We start from the raw sequence: 21,751 nt of genomic DNA on the forward strand, positions 1-21,751 counted from the left end.
AGCCTCTACAGCTCTGGCAGGTTATTGAATAGACAGGAGGGTCTTTCACATTTCTGAAAGGAGCGGAGATTCTCTCAACATGAGGAGCGAGGGGTTGTTGATTTAGCCTAGAATCCATCCAGAAGTATCAGGAAACATACTATCATCCCAGGTTCCAGGAAGACATGGAAGAATGATGTTAAATTGACAGTTACATTCAGATCATTTCTGAAGGTATTTCAGCTTTCCTTCGACCACCCTTATCCTCTCTTAGCTTCCTGTCCCTACTACTTGTATTCTTTCTTGTGGTCTCACTCTCCCTTCTTAACAAACTGTTCCAGAATCTACATACTTTTCTGTCTGTCAGTCCTCTTCTGTTCTTCCTCTCTTAGTCTTCTCCTCCTGATCTTTATCTCTGCTAGATGAGGGAGTAATCATGCACAGCTTAGCCCTAGAATGTCCAAAGCATGTCACTTGGTGTGAAAGTGTCCATTTAGCTTGCAGAGGAAGATGTCACATAGGCAATTACACTTCCACACTCACACTAGCAACATGGCAGCTCATTCTGACCTCACAGAGGAAGTGACCAAACCTACGGAGATGCCCAAAACAAGCAGCCCTCACATGCACACGTTACTGACAACAACGCCTGGAAGGCGCTGCTACCCCATTTCTACTTCTACATAGAGACAGGCAGCAGCACCATAAGCAGTGAGAACCAGGCAGTAAGTCTATTAAAGCGACTAAGTTTCAGTCACAGGCCAGTGGGCTGTATGTCTGTTGACAGTCCGGAGCCTCGGCAATTACCACAATCTGATCTGACAGAATGGCATGCTACCAACAGACAGTCTCCTCAAATAATAACAAGAAATGGCAACCACAACAAAAGGCAATCATGACAAATCAAGACCAACATATGACTAGTCACAAAATCGACAACAAAAATAACTCTGCTCCTAACTGTTTGGTAGTGTTAAAGAGACTGAACAATGACAACACAAGACGTCTCTCTTCGTGCTGATCAATTGTCCTCCAGTAATCCCTAAACATGGGAAGACAAACCCTCCAATTTGTAAGAGGAGACGTCCAGGGAGAGGGAGGAGAGAAAAGAGAGGAGGCAGGGCGAGGAAACACAAGACAGGAAAAGAAAGACGAAGGCTCTCACCATGTCTGCACCCTTGGACCGCCATCTTCACCCAGTGGGCGGTGACCAGTGACCAGGCAGAACCAGTTTAGACACACAGCGACTGACTGTGCAGACCAGGTGATGTAATGGGTGAGATTACTGAATGTCCACACTGTGTGCAGAAGCACAGAGAGACAAAACTGTCCAGCCAGAGGAAAAGACAAAACCAGGCAGAGCTAGACAATCCAGCCCGGCACCAACAGTGACAAAGACTGGAACCCAGAATAACCCTCCCCATGACAATCTCCCAGACCTGGAATTGAATTAGCCTACAGTTAGAGTAGTTAGCCTCAGTTAGGGCAGGAGGCACCACGGAGACGGAAGGGGAATAACAGGTCTATGTTTGGTGAGGCTTGACTATGGAGAGATTCACTGCCTACTATAGGATAGCCTATATAATACTATAGGATACAGCAGGGTAGAGTGGGGGAAAGAGTGAGGTGGAGAACCATGATGGATGTCCTATGCTCCAAAGGGGGCAAAGATGATAAGGCCTAAGTCAAGTAAGTCAGGTTTGAGCAGAGACATCTTGAGGAGGGGAAAGTTGGCAGAGCAGAGACATCCCCCCAGGTAGGATGAAGGGGATTAATATAGCCCCTAGAATCCAACACCGAAGAAACACACCAACATCCACACCATCCCATCCTCCTCTCTTTATGGGGCAGTAGGGTATGCCTTGGCACTGGCCATGGTTGGGGAGTGGCATGGCATGGCTGCCACGACAGCAATGTCTGCAGTCCTGATCCACAATGTTAAGTGCCTTCGGAAAGTATTCAGACCTCTTGACTTTTTCCACATTTCGTTACGTTACAGCCTTATTCTAAAATGGATTAAATACAAAAAAATCTACACACAATACCCCATAAAGACAAAGTGTACGTACGTACATACCCCAACCAGGGATATACCCCAACCAGAAGCCATGGATTACAGGCAACATTCGCACTGAGCTAAAGGGTAGAGCTGCCGCTTTCAAGGTGCGGGACTCTAACACGGAAGCTTACAAGAAATCCCGCTATGCCCTGTGACAAACCATCAAACAGGCAAAGCGTCAATACAGAGCTAAGATTGAATCATACTACACCGGCTCCGATGCTCGTCGGATGTGGCAGGGCTTGCAAACTACTACTGACTACAAAGGGAAGCAGAGCCGCGAGCTGCCCAGTGACACGAGCCTACCAGACGAGCTAAATTACTTCTATGCTCGCTTCGAGGCAAGCAACACTGAGGCATGCATGAGAGCATCAGCTGTTCCGGACGACTGTTTGATCACGCTCTCCGTAGCTGACGTGAGTAAGACCTTTAAACAGGTCAACATACACAAGGCTGCGGGGCCAGACGGATTACCAGGACGTGTGCTCGGGGCATGTGCTGACCAACTGGCAGGTGTCTTCACTGACTGGCTGGTAATGGCTCACATCAACACCATTATCCCAGAAACCCTAGACCCACTCCAGTTTGCATACCGCCCAAACAGATCCACAGATGATGCAATCTCTATTGCACTCCACACTGCCCTTTCCCAACTGGACAAAAGGAATACCTATGTGACAATGCTGTTCATTGACTACAGCTCGGCGTTCAACACCATAGTACCCTCAAAGCTCATCACTAAGCTAAGGATCCTGCGACTAAACACCTCCCTCTGCAACTGGATCCTGTACTTCCTGACAGGCCGCCCCCAGGTGGTGAGGGTAGGTAGTAACACATCTGCCACGCTGATCCTCAACACTGGAGCTCCCTAGGGGTGCGTGCTCAGTCCCCTCCTGTACTCCCTGTTCCCTCACGACTGCATGGGCAGGCACAACTCCAACACCATCATTAAGTTTGCTGACGACACAACAGTTTGCTGATCACCGACAACGACAAAACAGCCTATAGGGAGGAGACCTGGCCGGGTGGTGCCAGAATAACAACCTATCCCTCAATGTAACCAAGACTAAGGAGATGATTGTGGACTACAGGAAAAGGAGCACCGAGCACGTCCCCATTCTCATCGATGGGGCTGTAGTGGAGCAGGTTGAGAGCTTCAAATTCCTTGGTGTCCACATCAACAACAAACTAGATTGGTCCAAACACACCAAGACAGTCGTGAAGAGGGCACGACAAAGCCTATTCTCAGGAAACTAAAAAGATTTGGCATGGGTCCTGAGATCCTCAAAAGGTCCTACAGCTGCAACATCGAGAGCATCACTGCCCGGTATGGCAACTGCTCGGCCTCCGACCGCAAGGCACTTCAGAGGGTAGTGCCTACGGCCCAATACATCACTGGGGCAAAGCTGCCTGCCATCCAGGACCTCTACACCAGGCGGTGTCAGAGGAAGGCCCTAAAAATTGTCAAAGACCCCAGCCACCCCAGTCATAGAATGTTCTCTCTACTACTGCATGGCAAGCGGTACAGGAGTGCCAAGTCTAGGACAAAAAGGCTTCTCAACAGTTTTTACCCCCAAGCCATAAGACTCCTGAACAGGTAACCAATGGTTACCCGGACTATTTGCATTGTGTGCCCCCAACCCCTCTTTTACGCTGCTGCTACTCTCTGTTTATCTTATATGCATAGTCACTTTAACTATACATTCATGTACATACTACCTCAATTGGCCCGACCAACCAGTGCTCCCGCACATTGGCTAACCGGGCTATCGGCATTATGTCCCACCACCCGCCAACCCCTCTTTTTACAATTCTGCTACTCTCTGTTCATCATATATGCACAGTCACTTTAACGATACCCACATGTACATACTACCTCAATAAGCCTGACTAACAGGTGTCTGTATATAGCCTTTCTACTCTTTTTTCAAATGTCTTTCTACTGTTGTTTTATTTCTTTACTTACCTACACACACACACACACACACACACACACACACACACACACACACACACACACACACACACACACACACACACCACACACCTTTTTTTTTTTTGGCACCATTGGTTAGAGCCTGTAAGTAAGCATTTCACTGTAAGGTTTACACCTGTTGTATTCGGCGCACGTGACAAATAAACTTTGATTGGATTTGATTAGATTTTTTTTTTACAAATGTATTACAAATAAAAAACAGAAACACCTTTTTATTTAAGTATTCAGACCCTTTGCTATGAGACTCGAAATTGAGCTCAGAGGCATCCTGTTTCCATTGATCATCCTTGATATGAGTCCACCTGTGATAAATTAAATTGATTGGACATGATTTGGAAAGGCACACACCTGTCTGTATAAGGTCCCACAGTTGACAGTGCACAGTGGCCTTCATCATTCTTAATGGAAGATATTTGGAACCACCAAGACTCTTCCTAGAGCTGGCTGCCCTGCCAAACTGAGCAATCGGAGGAGGAGGGCCTTGCTCACGGTGGTGACCTGATGATCACTCTGACAGCGCTATAGAGTTCCTCTGTGGAGATGGAAGAAACATCCAGAAGGACAACCATCTTTGCAGCACTCCAACAATCAGGCCTTTATGGTAGAGTGGCCAGACGGAACAACTCTTCAGTAAAAGGTACATGACAGCCCACTTGGAGTTTGCCAAAAGGCACCTAAAGACTCTCAGACCATGAGAAACAAGATTCTCTGATCTGATGAAACCAAGATTGAACTATTTGGCCTGAATGCCAATCGTCATATCTGGATTAAAACCTGCCACCATCCCTACCGTGAAGCATGGTGGTGGCAGCATCATGCTGTGGGGATGTTTTTCAGCCCCAGGGACTGGGAGACTAGTCAGGATCGAGGCAAATATGAACAGAGCAAAGTACAGACAGATGCGTGATGAAAACCTGCTCCAGAGCGCTCAGGACCTCAGACTTTGGTGAAGGTTCACCTTCCGACAGGACAACAACCCTAAGCACACAGCCAAGACAGTGCAGGAGTAGCTTCGGGACAAGTCTCTGAATGTCCTTGAGAGATTCAGCTAGAGCCCGGACATGAACATCTCTGGAGAGACCTGAAAATAGCTGTGCGGCAACGCTCCCCATCCAACCTGACAGAGCTTGGATCTGCAAAGAAGAATGGGAGAAACTACCAAAATACAGGTGTGCCTGGCTTGTAGCGTCATACCCAAGAATACTCGATGCTGTAATCGCTGCCAAAGGTGCTTCAACAAAGTACTGAGTAAAGGGTCTGAATACTTATGTAAATGTGATATTTCCGTTTTTTGTATTTTACAAACTAACAAAAAAATAAAGAACTGTTTTTGCTTTGTCATTATGGGGTATTGTGCTTAGATTGATGAGGAAACAATCTAATCCATTTCAGAATAAGGCTGTAACGTAACAAAATGTGGAAAAAGTCAAGAGGTCTGAATACTTTCCGAAGGCACTGTATAAACAGGCTGAAATTACAGCGACGCAAGCAGGATAAAGTCAGGATGTCTCAAAGCCCCCCTGGACTGAGAGGCCTGAGTGGGGCTGTAGGGAAGGAATACATAGACCATCAGGAACAGTATATGGCCAGTGTATGGTCTTAAATCATTTATGAGCAGACAATAAATCTAAACTGTTGCTATATAGAGAGGATAATTTTAGGTCTAGAGCAATTATGGCTTGGCGTGATTGTTAGTAGGTCACTGATAACCCTCTATTATTGTCTACCACTCACTAACGGAGGTGTTGGAAAAGAAGGGCTATACGTTTGGGACAGGTGTTTTGGGGCATGTAATTTAGGAACTCTTGAATGTAACAGAAGTTAGGAGCAGGTAAAGTAAGGAACTCTGCAGCAAAGACTTGCTATCATTATTCACCCTCATTCTGCCAAGGAGTTTGTTCACCAGCCAAGTAATGGAACTTAAAAATAAACTGTCACATGCACTAAGAACTAGGCCGATTTGTTTAGTGGAGGATCTGCTTCCAGCAGGGTGTCTGCATTACTAATTGCCATTCCGGAACCTCTGGCATGCAATCTGAATCCTGGCATCTCATAATAACAGTCAAACCACCTTACCACACACACCTCACAGCTACTGGGAGAGGCTATACCTGCTGGGAAAATAAACAATGGTTTCATGAGATAAAATCCCAGAGGGGTATTACTGGTGGACTATTATTTGCTTAATGAGAGCTTTCACACTAGGATGTAGAACTAAGACAGAACAACTTAAACCGCATTAGATTACAGAATATGAGTGGTTGATCAGCGAACCCATCGAAAATACAAGACACATGGCATGGCTAGCAGCCCCAGGGTACACACAGCGTTGTAATGAGTAGGTAATGCTTGCGTATGTGTCTTGGGGTCAGAAACGGATTTCTTCTGGCAATCCTTCCAAAGAGCCTGTGGTTGTGGAGGTGGCGTCTGATGGTGCTTTTTGAAACCTGGTGACCCTAAGACGCCACCAAGGCCTGCAATTCTTTCACAGTCATTCTTGGGGATTTTGCTGCTTCTCTCACCATCCTGCTCCCTATCCTGGGGGGCAAAATGAATTTGCGTCCTCTAACCATGAGGTTTTCAGCTGTTCCATATCTTTAACATTGAACAAAATAACTGCCCTGACAGTGCTCAGTGGTATATTCAATCCTTTGTGGATCTTCTTGTTGCCATTACCAGATTTATGAAGGTCTACGACCATCTGTCTCTTTTGAACTGCCAGTTCTTTTGTTTTCTTCATGGTGTTGGATGACAAAGGGATATTGCATGTGTGTTACCTCATTTGTATATCCTAGTGAAACAGGAAGTGATGGAATGGCTCAATACAGTACCTTAAGACTAAGACAATTGAATTCCTGGTTTGATTTTAGTAGATGTTATTTACAATAATCTTTAAGGGTGCCATTAATTGTGAAACCTTAATTTGGAGGACATTGATTTTTAATTAAATTAACAAATGATTTTGCTGGGTTCCACTGAAACATTAATAAAGTACTGTATTTCTCACATGTTGATATTTTGAGTTTCTCCCTATAATTATATTGTTTATATTTTCTAAAGTAGTGTTTGTGCATTGCCAGTCAGGGGTGCTAGTAATTTTGGAGCCCACTGTATCTGACTAGGTTGCCCCAACCTCAAACCTCCTATTCCCTACAAAGTGCTCATTTATCCCTTCCCTGGTCTGTCCATCTCTTGTCTGACAAAGAGAGAGTGAGATAGAGAGAGGTAGGGAGAGAGAGACTGATGGCTGTGTAATTGGCAGAGTGATGCAGTACTATCACACTGACAGGTAATAATGAGATAATAATTATTAACAGATCATCATGATAAAAATAATGTCTTCGGTGCATAAATCAGATAAAAGCTAATGATACAGTACCAAATAACATTTGAAGCGACCCTAATTGGTATTCAATGCAGTGTTTTTTTAGAGAACCCATTACAATGATCCCACTTCAGAAATCCTATCAGAGCCCAGCTCCACTCAGCTGCATATGTACCAAGTAGAGACTCAAGCTGAAGGGTACTTTACCTCATCCAGCTAACATCCCAAACCACAAGCACACCTGAGGTTACAGGAGGCAGTGGATGGAGAAATGGTGCCTTGGTAGGTAATACGCACCCAAGTCATCTGGAGAGTAGGTTATATTTAGTGCTGACTAGTACCTGTGTGTGTAAGTCAGATTCATCACGCCAATGGCAGAAAGGAGAAGAGAGAGACAGGGAGCTGAGAGAAACCCTACCTCTTCAAAGATGATCTCAAATAAGACATCTCAGTCAACTTCGTTATTGAGGAAAAATTGACTTACTACAATTGTGATACGTGATCGTCACCTAGCCATCTTAAGTTAAATGCACTATAAACAAAAAACATGTCATATTGTTCTTTAGTCGTAGGGTTCTTTAGTCGTAGGGTTCTTTAGTCGTAGCGTTCTTTAGTCGTAGGGTTCTTTAGTCATATTGTTCTTTAGTCGTAGGGTTCTTTAGTCATATTGTTCTTTAGTCATATTGTTCTTTAGTCGTAGCGTTCTTTAGTCGTAGCGTTCTTTAGTCGCAGTGTTCTTAGTTGAAATGTTTGTTGCTCTGTCCCTGTTCATTAGTGTTGTGTATTTTGTCATGTTCTATGTTTTGTGTGGGTACCAGGAAGAATAGCTGCTGCTTCTTCAACAGCTAATGGGGATCCAAATAAAAATCATAAATCATAACTGTAAGTCACACTAGAAAGGAGCGTCTGTCAAATGACTCAAATGTAAAACGTAAAATGAGAGAGGGAGTGAGATTGAAAGAGAATAGAGGGATGGGATAGAGAGACAGAGCATCAGAGTGAGTGAATAGATAGATGATAGTGGAGAGAGGATGGATGACAGGAGTGTGTGAGCGGTGCATTCTGGGCCTGGGGAGGGAGGAGAGTGTAATCCTGAGCAGTAATTGCTAACTGTCTGCTGGGCTCCCCTGAGATGCATCAAGTGAAGACAAATGGAGGAGACGGCAGGTTAAACCCAGTAACACAGCGCCCAAATGAGGAACTGTGCCGAACAACCCATCCCCCTCTGCAGTACACTTCTAGTAGAATATTGAACACGATATAAGAACAAACCCAGGGTTTGGTGAGCAAGGGGCTGCGTAACTCACATCTTACAATAGAGCAAAAGATCAGCAAAAATATTAAAAATAAAACACTGAAATAAATCTAGATGAATGTTTATTAGACAGAGGGGTGATATTCTATTTCCTGCCTGTCATACTGTAGCAGGCTTTACAAGTTTGTGGATCGATCCACAGCACATTCCGATTGTGTCCCAAATGGCACCCTATTCCCTATATAGTGCACTACTTTTGACCAGAGCACTATAAAGGGTATAGGGTGCCATTTGGGACACAGCCTCAGAGAGCCTGTGAGGGGAAACTGCCCTGTGCTCTGCCTCCCACGCTCTGGAGGCATGGACATTAATTAGTGTTCCTCCTCCAAATGCAAATTCAGCACCTCAGTGGCACCTGGTCGTCCTCGTGAGAGTGCATGCTGGGAAGGGAAGGCGTGGGAGGACTGGACTGGAGACTGGGGACCCACAGTGGTGCTGTAGGTTTCTGCTGCTGCATGATGACAGGGCCAATGACAGACAGCCATTCAAGATGCCAAAAGGGAAATGCATGCAAAGACTGTAGCTGACTGTCAGTTACACTGCATTGTAGGGCACCCACATTCAAAAATATGACAGTTTACTCCAGAATACTACAGTACTTACTATATAATTCTGTAGTATACTGTAGAATACTATACTACACCCTGTAGTATCCCTCGATCATGTGTAGTACCTTTAGAATGATGTTGTATACTGTAGAATACTATGGTAAATACTACAGCAGGGGTAGGAAACCCTGGTCCTGGAGTGCCCAAAGGCACTTCATGTGTTTGATTTAACCAACCTGAAAGACCAGTGTGTGTTGAATGTAGGCAATCACTAATCTGACCATTTAGCTCAGTAGGTCGGGTGTGGTGACTAGTCGGAACAAAATTCTTCAGTACCCGGCATTCCAGGAACAGGGTTGCCTAACCCTGTACTAAAGTATTATCCACAAAAAACACTAATAAATACTACAAAAATATCTGCAAAAACACTAGTCTGCAAAAATACTATATCATTTTAACTATTATTTTAATTTGCATATATCCTGCTCATTCCCCTCCCCCATATCCCAATTTGTGCCACCCATAAGTGTGAAACCTACATACCAAGTACCAAGACCATATTGTGTTCCATACAGGTTATAGAAAAGAGCAGAAGCATTGAACTCTCCATTCAGACTCCTGTCCTACAGTACCTACCTACCTACCTATGTACGTACAGCTTATGGAAAATCTTTAAGTATTTCTCCAGTAGGTTTCCTCAAGGAGAAAGCCTCCACTTATATGTCAAAGATAATAAAACAAAAACACTTCAATTAATACTACAGTAATGTCCCCAAAAATACTACAGTAAATACTCAATTATACTACAGTCAAGCAAAAACACTACAGTAATAACTACAGTCCCCCCAAAACACTACAGTAATAACTACAGTCCCCCCAAAACACTACAGTAATAACTACAGTCCCCCAAAACACTCCAGTAATAACTACAGTCCCCCCAAAACACTACAGTAATAACTACAGTATACCCTACTACAGTCCCCCCAAAACACTACAGTAATAACTACAGTCCCCCCCCAAAACACTACAGTAATAACTACAGTCCCCCAAAACACTACAGTAATAACTACAGTCCCCCCAAAACACTACAGTAATAACTACAGTCCCCCAAAACACTACAGTAATAACTACAGTCCCCCCAAAACACTACAGTAATAACTACAGTCCCCCCAAAACACTACAGTAATAACTACAGTCCCCCAAAACACTACAGTAATAACTACAGTCCCCCAAAACACTACAGTAATAACTACAGTCCCCCTAAAACACTACAGTAATAACTACAGTCCCCCCAAAACACTACAGTAATAACTACAGTCCCCCAAAACACTACAGTAATAACTACAGTCCCCCAAAACACTACAGTAATAACTACAGTCCCCCAAAACACTATAGTAATAACTACAGTCCCCCCAAAACACTACAGTAATAACTACAGTCCCCCAAAACACTACAGTAATAACTACAGTCCCCCAAAACACTACAGTAATAACTACAGTCCCCCAAAACACTACAGTAATAACTACAGTCCCCCAAAACACTACAGTAATAACTACAGTATACCCTACTACAGTCCTCCCCAAAAACTACAGTAATAACTACAGTATACCCTACTACAGTCCCCCAAAACACTACAGTAATAACTACAGTCCCCCAAAACACTACAGTAATAACTACAGTCCCCCCAAAACACTACAGTAGTAACTACAGTCCCCCAAAACACTACAGTAATAACTACAGTATACCCTACTACAGTCCCCCCAAAAACTACAGTAATAACTACAGTATACCCTACTACAGTCCCCCAAAACACTACAGTAAATACTACAGTATACTACAGTCTAGGCATGGGCAAAATACCATTTATACCATATACCGGGTTATTTCATGTAATTAGTGGAAATTGTTAAAAGTACTCTTTGTGCATAGAGTTGTTAACTTTGCAATCATTGGTTTATATTTGGCATACATTTAAAGTGAAACATCGTCTCAGCATCACTCTGTTACCGTGGAATTGCCCTGTACTGACTTCTACAATGTAACTGGTTAGGGTTTTATCTGAGTGTGTAGTAGCCTCAATTGCTATCCATCCGAGTGTCTGAATATTCATCTTACTGATCCATGATCATTCTGTGGATTAGCTTGAGTTGCTAAGTGATAGTGTGCAGCAAAACACCAACTAATTGTACATTCTGATATCTACACATAGCCACACACACTGGGACCATGGGAGAGAGAATATTCCTGCCGGCATATTATACACAGAGGCATGAAAGTGGCAGATAGTTTCCACACCTATAGGAGAAGAGGGCTGTCTGAAACTGGGTAGCGTGTGTGTGTGAGCATCTCTCTCTAACCCACCAGAGGCTCTTTAATTCAGGACCAGACATAGGGAGGTGGGCATCAAAACACACACATCTGCTCAGACTATAGTCGGCTCAGAGAGGTACTCTGTTTTTTCTAAATCAAAGTGTTCTGACAACCAATACTGAGAGGAGATAGATAGATAGATAGATAGATAGATAGATAGATAGATAGATAGATAGATAGATAGATAGATAGATAGATAGATAGATAGATAGATAGATAGATAGATAGATAGATAGATAGATAGATAGATAGATAGATAGATAGATAGATAGATAGATAGATAGATAGATAGATAGATAGATAGATAGAGAGATAGAGAGATAGAGAGATAGAGAGATAGAGAAAGGCAGAGAGAAAAACCTAGCATTTTCCTTCCCACATTACCATCAGTGTTGTTGGAGGCTGTGAGGAAAGAAACTGTGAACGAAATCAATTCAGTCACAACAGATGTTCTGAAGCACAAAAATCCCAAACTCAAATACACATTTAAAATGTGCAAGGGGATAGCAACAGTTGATTCAGCTGCAGCTGTCCAGATTTGGACTTACATAACAGGAACATGCTTCACAAAACATTGCCCATAATTATGGTCCAGCTACAGCAGTTAGGAAGATGGACTGAATATAACAGGGATCATGGCACCCACATTGGAATTCAGCACAACTTCAGCTGGATCTATAGTAGATGGAGAACAGCAGGAGCGTTCAACTATTGATCATAATTGACATCCACAGGTTGAGGCGTCTGACACATCCTATACAGATGTGTGTAGGCCTATCCTATATGTTCACTCACACACACATTTTCTCCTGTTTATGTATGCATGTGGTCACTTCTCTGTTTGCGAGTGTGTGTGTGTGTGTGTGTGTGTGTGTGTGTGTGTGTGTGTGTGTGTGTGTGTGTGTGTGTGTGTGTGTGTGTGTGTGTGTGTGTGTGTGTGTGTGTGTGTAGGGAAAACAGGAATGCAGTAGGGGAGCATCTGCCTGCCTCACTCCACTTCACTTGTCATTGTGTGCAGGAGTTTGGGCGTGTGTGTTTGAGCAGTGTGTGTGAATGTGTGTTTTTGTTTAACTATCCTTGTGGGTACTAAAAGTCCTCACGAGGATAGTAAAACAAGGACAATTGCCAGTCCCCACAATAACAAATGCTATTTTAGGCTTAGGGGTTAGGTTCAGGGTTACAATTACAGTTTTTTTGGATTGCTTACACACTAAAATTAAAAGTAGTACACTATTAGCAAAACCTTACACTCAAGAAGCAAAACATCAGCCCATATTTGCACAACTATAAGCACATTGTCAACCTCACACTTGTTGCAAAACTCTACACACAGTGATTTGCAAAACACTAAACACACTTAACATACATTACACACAAAAATCTATCATGAAGTCACATCCTTGCAATACCAAAGCACTGACTGTCAGATTACCACACCGTCCAACCTATTGGTTCAACACAGTCATCAGGTGTGCAAACACTCGTTTGCTTAATTGTAGACACACCAATCAGGTGTATTAGCACTATAAAAAGCAGCAGGTGAGTTCATCGGCCTTCAAGCACAATGGAAAGAGTCAGAGAAAGAGGAGGAGAAGGACGAGGAGAACGAGGAGGACGAGGAGGAGGAAGACAAGAAGGTGCTCAAAGAGGACCGAATCTGACAAATGAGATCCGCGCAACACTGGTTGACCACGTTGTCAACCACGGCCTGACGCTGAGGGAGGCTGGACTGCGAGTACAGCCAAATCTAAGCCGATATACAGTGGCAAGTGTGATGAGAACATTTAGACTGGAAAATAGGTATTGTAAAAATATCATCATATCAAAAACATCTGCACGGTTTCAGTAACTGCTTACAGTACTGTATTCTATGCACTGTATTCTATGCACTATCAGCACTTCTGTTACCTTTTCCTGTGAAATTACTGTACTATTGTATACTGGTTTTTTTTTCTACATAGGATTGAGGGTCAGGGGCGACAAGGGGGAAGGCCTCCTATGTTCACAGAACAGCAAGAGAGGGAGATAGTAAACATGGTTTTGGCCAACAATGCTATAACACTGAAGCAGCTCCAAGCTAACATGGTCAATAACCACACCCTTTTCAACGATATCCATCAGGTCTCAACATCAACACTGGCACGCATCCTAAAGAAAACATATTCAAACGAAGCAAATTTATCGAGTGCTTTTCGAGCGCAATTCCGAAAGGGTGAAACGACTGCGGCATGATTATGCAGAGGTATGTATTCACTTTAGCAGTGTGATCTTGCATACTGTCTCACAATCTTTTACTGTACTGTAATATGTATACTAGATCTACACTGAACTACACAATTTTGCTTGACACTGTTTTTCAGAGTTGTTTTATGAATGGATGGAGAGGAGATCCAGCATGAGTTCATTTACGTAGATGAGGCTGGGTTCAACCTGACGAGAACACGAAGGAGGGGAAGAAACATCATTGGCCACAGGGCTATAGTCAATGTCCCAGGGCAACGTGGGGGTAATATAACACTCTGTGCAGCCATTACACAGAATGGGGTCCTCCACCGCCTTGCCCATATGGGCCCTTACAACACAGCACTCATACTTACATTCTTGGACCAATTGCACAACATAACAGCAGCAAATCAAATGGATCATATGCAATACATTGTTGTCTGGGACAATGTGTCTTTCCACCGCTCTGCTCTGGTTCAGAACTGGTTTCAGCAACATCCACATTTCACCATCCTATATCTTCCACCATACTCTCCATTCCTCAACCCTATAGAAGAGTTTTTCTCGGCATGGCGGTGGAAGGTATATGATCTCCGTCTCCAGGCTGAGGTACCCCTCATCCAAGCCATGGAGGAGGCCTGTGACCAGGTGTAGGTAGCAGCAATGCAAGGATGGATTCGTCATTCAAGACGTTTCTTTCCAAGGTGTCTTGCTAATGACAACATTGCCTGCGATGTTGATGAAATTCTCTGGCCAGATCCAGCTAGGCGAAGAGACAATGTCTAGTTATTTTTTATTTTTTATTTTTGAACTTACAATACGTAAATTGACGTTTGGTTACAGTATTATGAATCTCCATGTCAACATTTTGGGCGTGTTGAGAAATAAATGAGTTTCTTCAGTCTGCAACATTGGTCTTGTGTAGTGTTTGGTGAATTGACATTATATTTGTACGTTGTTGATAGTAGCCTACTCTAATCATAGGGAAGTAGAAGTGCTAAAAGTGTTTTAGGTTTATCACAGCAGTGTAACTCGTGCAAACAGAGCATAGTAATGTGAAACGTGTGTGTTTCATATGGTAACAAAGTGTGGTTTTTAAAAAGAAGTGTATAGTTTTTACAAGAGTGTTTAATTTTGCAAAGGATCTGTAGTGTTTTGCTAATTGGGTGTGTGGTTGTGCTAATTGTGTGTAGTGTTTTGAAAACACGGGCCCTGTTTTGAAAATCGTGCTTAAGCAATCAAAAAAAACTGTAAGGTTAGGGTAAAAAGGATCGGACATCAAAATCTAAATGCCTGTAGCTCAGGACCTGAAGCAAGGATATGCATATTCTTGATACCATTTGAAAGAAAACACTTTGAAGTTTGTGGAAATGTGAAATTAATGTAGGAGAATATAACACATTAGATCTGGTAATATATATATATATATTGTTCCATTATATTTGAAATGCAAGAGAAAGGCCATAATGTACCATTTAGATTTTGACCACTAAATGGCAGCAGTGTATGTGCAAAGTTTTAGACTGATCCAATGAACCATTTTATTTCTGTTCAAAATGTTGTATCAAGACTGCCCAAATGTGCCTAATTGGTTTATTAATACATTTTCATGTTCATAAATGTGCACTCTCCTCAAACAATAGCATGGTATTTTTCAATGTAATAGCTACTGTAAATTGGACAGTGCAGTTAGATTAACAAGAATTTAAGCTTCCTGCCCATATCAGATATGTCTATGTCCTGTCTATGTCCACAAGGATAGCAATTCAAAAGTGTGTGTGTGTGTGTGGGTGTGTGTGTGTGTGTGTGTGTGTGTGTGTGTGTGTGTGTGTGTGTGTGTGTGTGTGTGTGTGTGTGTGTGTGTGTGTGTGTGTGTGTGAGTGTGTGTATGTGTGTGTGTGTGTCGCTTGAGTGAGTCCTGACATGGCCTCCAAAGTCAACAAGGTGAACAAATAAAGGGAAAAGTAGAGACTACTTAGAGCCCAGGGCAGAGCACACAGCAGTCCTACTAAGCCATCACTACTGCCTCCAGGGGGAGAGAGAGGTATGGAGGATGGGAGAAAAAGAGAGAAACATTTTTGATTGTGCAGAAGAGTATACGGCATAAGAGACTGTGACCAAACAAAGGACCAAGTGATGAGAATGAAAATAAAAAACTTTAACTGACAGAATTGCAACCACAGCTCAACTCACTCAACACATCACTGGAAACAGACTGGAAACTCCAGTGATGTGGGACATGAATGGAGTTCATTCCCATCACTTTCCCTCACATTCACTGACCAAACAAACAAAGCTTAGTTAGTTACACAGGCCTGCACTAACAGTCACACACACACACACACACACACACACACACACACACACACACACACACACACACACACACTCTGGCACACTGCTGACATGGAAAACTAAGAACCAAATATAACCTTGGACTGATAAATTGCTGTGCGAAACTTACAATCCCCTAACAATAACTTATTGCATGTTTTTCACACTTACTAATCATAATTAAACCGACCTCCATCAAAATGCAGTAGCCTATAGATTAATACAGTAGTTAGTCTATACTTTAGTGCAGTATCATCCTCCGCATTGAACTGCATCAGTGTGGTCATCCTCTCTATGACTCTGCTCCGAGGGCCTCTAGGACCCAGGGGACCGCAGGACCTTGCATCTTTACAATCCCCAATGTCATAAGGACTACCGGTATTATTAATGCCCTACACTCTATACTGTACATGCACAGACACAACTATGGCATGCAGATATGACCAGCTAGGGACTAGCTAGCATGTTACAAATTAAAATATTACATCACTTCTACATTCAATTGCAAGGTGAAGCAGCTGGAAGACAGGGGGAGTGAATGGGGGAAGAGGAAGGGAGGATGGAGCGGAGGAGGAGTGGTGGGGAGGTAGGGGGGAGCGAGAGGAAGGGAGAGAGGAGAGGGAGGGGTGGGTGTGTTCTAATAAACCCAGGTTCACCCATCTCAAATCTGCTGCTGCTATGTAGGAGAAGGATGATCCAGAGCCCTGACGCCAGCCAGGCTGCAGCCGGACCCAAGCTGCACGGGATAAAGACAAAAGCCAGAGCGCACCGGAGCAATACAGACAGATGGATACCTCCGAGGCATACGAGGTGGAGGAGATGGCAGGCTGAGTTCTTCCTTCGGGGTGGAGTGAGAGGTGTGTTGAGGCTGTCTCCTCCTGAGGCTGAGTTGTAGCTGCTGCACTGACCCTGGTTCAGTTTACCGAGGCAGCCCGAGTTGCAGAAGGAGTGGACTGTCCCTGGCTCCAAGCAGCCCCGGCCCTTCATCCCCCTCTCTCTCTCCTCTCTGCTCTGCAGGCCTGGCGCTCCCCGAGACGCGACACTGCCCTGGGCCGCTATATCATTCTGGCGCGAGGGGGCGGAGGCAGCAGCAATTCTCCTTAATCAGCATTGCAGCGTACGCACACACACATTCACACACACTGCTCAAACACACACATTCACACACACACGCCTGAACTCCCGCATACAATGACAAGTGGAGTGAGGCAGGTGCTCCCCCTCTTGCATTTGTGTTTCCTCCCTCTCCTAGCACTGGCTCTATTCCGCTCTGAAAACCTCTCAAACCCAAACACACACACTCACGCTGCGCAGACACTCACATCACAACAAATTCTCATCCACATGCTTTTCTCAATGCAGTGGCGCGAGTGGAAAGGAGAAAAGGAGGAAGGGAGCGAGAGAGCCTTCCCTGCTTGACGGCATAAGTCAATTGTTCTCTGTAATCTGTGCAGTTAGCACAGGGACAGTGCTTCTAAGGTCACAGAACTACCACTATGTGCAGGTGTGTGTGTGACGATGAGATAACCCCATGTGGAAACTACAGTCAAGGACATACAGTACCAGTCAAAAGTTTGGACACACCAACTCATTCAAGGGTTTTTCTTTATTTTGACTATTTTTTACATTGTAGAATAATAGTGAAGACATCACAACTATAAAATAACACATGGAATCATGTAGTAACCAAAAAGAGTTAAACAAATCTAAATATATTCTCTTTGCTTATTTCAGCTGTTCTCATAATATGAACTTGGTCTTCTACCAAATAGGGCTATCTTCTGTATAACAACCCTACCTTGTCACAACACAACTTATTGGCTCAAACGCATCAACTTTTAACTAGGCACACCTGTTAATTGAAATGCATTCCAGGTGACTACTTAATGAAGCTGGTTGAGAGAATGCCAAGAGTGTTCAAAGCTGTCATCAAGGCAAAGGGTGGCTACTTTGAATCATTTCAAATATAAAATATATTTTGATTTGTTTAACACTTTTTTGGTTGCTACATGATTCCATATGTGTTATTTCATAGTGTTGATGTCTTCACTAGTATTCTACAATGTAGAAAATAGTAAAAATAAAGAAAAACCCTTGAAAGAGTAGGTGTCCAAACTTTTGACTGGTACTGTACATGTCAAACAATCTGCCATCGTTCACGTCTCTGTTATTCTCTCTGCCTCGCTCCCTCATCCAGCTTTCCTGAAGAGACAAAACCCAGCTATCAGACCACTGCGCAATTCTCTAGAAAGGGCAAGGTCAATGAAGAGATGTGATAGCAGAGATATGACACTAGGTTTACTGTACGGCTACTCTCCTCGGCAGCCTGCACTGCTCTGCTCCACACACAGCACAGTGTTTGGAAGGGAGGAGGTGATCATTTCGATACGGCTGCCAAGGGTTCATGCAGTGTGCTGCGTTCCCATTCCAAGGTGATCTTGACCACCGCACCGATTTCTACCCCCGTGCGCGTGTGTGTTTGTACATGTGTGTGGGCACCTTGAAGAAGGGGAAGAGTCTCACTTACAGCGATGCTCATGGATACACACACGTATCCCAACGATAACGTAACACACACATGCCTTTACACCAGCTTGGCTGTCTTCTGACCATGGCCTCTTTAGCCCTCAAAACAGCAGCCAATGTTGTCTCGGTCCAAAATTTTATTTTTATTACCTCTATTTAACTAGGCAAGCCAGTTAAGTACAAATTCTTATTTTCAATGACAGCCTAGGAACTGCCTGTTCAGGGGCAGAATGACAAATTTGTACCTTGTCAGCTCAGGGATTTGAACTTGTAGCCTTCTGGTTACTAGTCCAATGCTCTAACCACTAGGCTACCCTGCATGCTAATGAGCATTGTTTTTTATGGTGGTTGTTATCCAGTTGAATTCTGCTCAAGTTGCTGCCTTTGGGAAGGAAACACCATGAGCTCCATGGGATGTCATAGTACTTTTATAAACAGTGCTTGTCAGGCCTCCCGAGTGGTGCAGTGGTCTAAGGCACAGCATTGCAGTGCCACTAGAGATTCTTGGTTCGAGTCCAGGCTCTGTCGCAGCCGGCCGCGACCGAGAGACCCATGGGGCAGTGCACAATTGGCCCAGCGTCGTCCGGGTTAGGCGATGGTTTGGCTGGCAGGGATGTCCTTGTCCCATTGTGGACTAGCGACTTCTGTGGGGGGCTGGGCGCTGTGCATGCTGACACGGTCGCCAGGTGTACAGATTGGTGTGGCTGGCTTCTGGTGGGCATTGTGTCAAGAAACATTGCAGTTTGGTCGTATTTCAGAGGACGCACTGTTCTCGACCTTCGCCTCTCCTGAGTCCATACGGGAGTTACAGCGATGGGGACATGGAGATGGACAGGGAGAGGTGGTGTAGGAACAGGGAGAGTGGATATAGGGACATGGAGATGGACAGGGAGAGGTGGTGTAGGAACAGGGAGAGTGGATATAGGGACATGGAGATGGACAGGGAGAGGTGGTGTAGGAACAGGGAGAGTGGATATAGGGACATGGAGATGGACAGGAGAGGTGGTGTAGGAACAGGGAGGAGAGTGGATATAGGGACATGGAGATGGACAGGGAGAGGTGGTGTAGGAACAGGGACATGGAGAGTGGATGGATATAGGGACATGGAGATGGACAGGGAGAGGTGGTGTAGGAACAGGGAGAGTGGATATAGGGACATGGAGATGGAGAGGTGGTGTAGGAACAGGGAGAGTGGATATAGGGACATGGAGATGGACAGGGAGAGGTGGTGTAGGAACAGGGAGAGTGGATATAGGGACATGGAGATGGACAGGGAGAGGTGGTGTAGGAACAGGGAGAGTGGATATAGGGACATGGAGATGGACAGGGAGAGGTGGTGTAGGAACAGGGAGAGTGGATATAGGGACATGGAGATGGACAGGGAGAGGTGGTGTAGGAACAGGGAGAGTGGATATAGGGACATGGAGATGGACAGGGAGAGGTGGTGTAGGAACAGGGAGAGTGGATATAGGGACATGGAGATGGACAGGGAGAGGTGGTGTAGGAACAGGGAGAGTGGATATAGGGACATGGAGATGGAGAGGTGGTGTAGGAACAGGGAGAGTGGATATAGGGACATGGAGATGGACAGGGAGAGGTGGTGTAGGAACAGGGAGAGTGGATATAGGGACATGGAGATGGACAGTGGATATAGGGGAGAGGTGGTGTAGGAACAGGGAGAGTGGATATAGGGACATGGAGATGGACAGGGAGAGGTGGTGTAGGAACAGGGAGAGTGGATATAGGGACATGGAGATGGACAGGGAGAGGTGGTGTAGGAACAGGAGAGTGGATATAGGGACATGGAGATGGAGAGGTGGTGTAGGAACAGGGAGAGTGGATATAGGGACATGGAGATAGAGTGGGTGTAGGGACAGGGAGAGTGGATATAGGGACATGGAGATAGAGGGGGTGTAGGGACAGGGAGAGTGGATATAGGGACATGGAGATGGACAGGGAGAGTGGGTACAGGGACAAGGATAGTGGATATAGGGACATGGAGATAGAGGGGGTGTAGGGACAGGGAGAGTGGATATAGGGACATGGAGATGGACAGGGAGAGTGGGTATAGTGACATGGAGATGGACAGGGAGAGTGGGTGTAGGAACAGGGAGATGGACAGGGAGAGGGGGTATATGGAGATGGAGAGGTGGTGTAGGGACAAGGAGAGTGGGTATAGGGACATGGAGATGGACAGGGAGAGGTAGTGTAGGGACAGGGAGAGGGGGTGTATGGACATGGAGATGGACAGGGAGAGTGGGTGTAGGGAATTGGAGATGGAGAGGTAGTGTAGGGACATGGACAGGGAGAGGGGGTGTATGGACATGGAGATGGACAGGGAGAGTGGGTGTAGGGAATTGGAGATGGAGAGGTAGTGTAGGGACATGGACAGGGAGAGGGGGTGTAGGGACTTGGAGATGGACAGGAAGAGGTAGTGTAGGTACATGGACAGGGAGAGGTAGTGTGGGGACATGGACAGGGAGAGGTAGTGTGGGGACAGGGACAGGGGGTGTAGGGACATGGAGAAGGACAGGGAGAGTTAGTGTAGGGACAGGGACAGGAACAGGGGGATATAGGGACATGGAGAAGGACAGGAGAGTTAGTGTAGGGACAGGGACAGGGGGTATAGGGACATAGGGACATGGATGGAAGGTGGTGGAACAGGAGAGTGGAGTGTATAAGGACAGGGACAGGGGAGAGGTAGTGTAGGGACAGGGAGAGGATATAGGGACATGTAGGGACAGGGACATGGAGGAGAGGTAGTGTAGGGGACAGGAGAGAGGGACAGTGATGGACAGGGAGAGGAGTGTAGGGACAGGGAGAGGTAGTATAGGGACAGGGGGAGAGGTAGTGTAGGGACAGGGACAGGGAGAGGTAGTGTAGGGACAGTGGGACAGGGAGAGGTAGTGTAGGGACAGGGACAGGATGGACAGGAGAGAGGTAGTGTAGGGACTTGGAGATGGACAGGAAGAGGTAGTGTAGGGACAAGGAGAGGTAGTGTAGGTACATGGACAGGGAGAGGTAGTGTAGGGACAGGACAGGGAAAGGGGTGTAGGGACATGGAGAAGGACAGGGA

General features: G+C 45.0%; 1 protein-coding gene across 1 annotated transcript in view; it reads right to left on the minus strand.

The window, feature by feature from the left end:
* The window catches only part of LOC112248508 (oxysterol-binding protein 2), a 90,449-nt gene that overhangs the window by 22,010 nt on the left and 46,688 nt on the right, over nt 1–21,751 (minus strand). The window lies entirely within an intron of this gene.

Source organism: Oncorhynchus tshawytscha, linkage group LG04 (genome assembly GCF_018296145.1).
Source record: "Oncorhynchus tshawytscha isolate Ot180627B linkage group LG04, Otsh_v2.0, whole genome shotgun sequence".
NCBI lineage: Eukaryota > Metazoa > Chordata > Actinopteri > Salmoniformes > Salmonidae > Oncorhynchus > Oncorhynchus tshawytscha.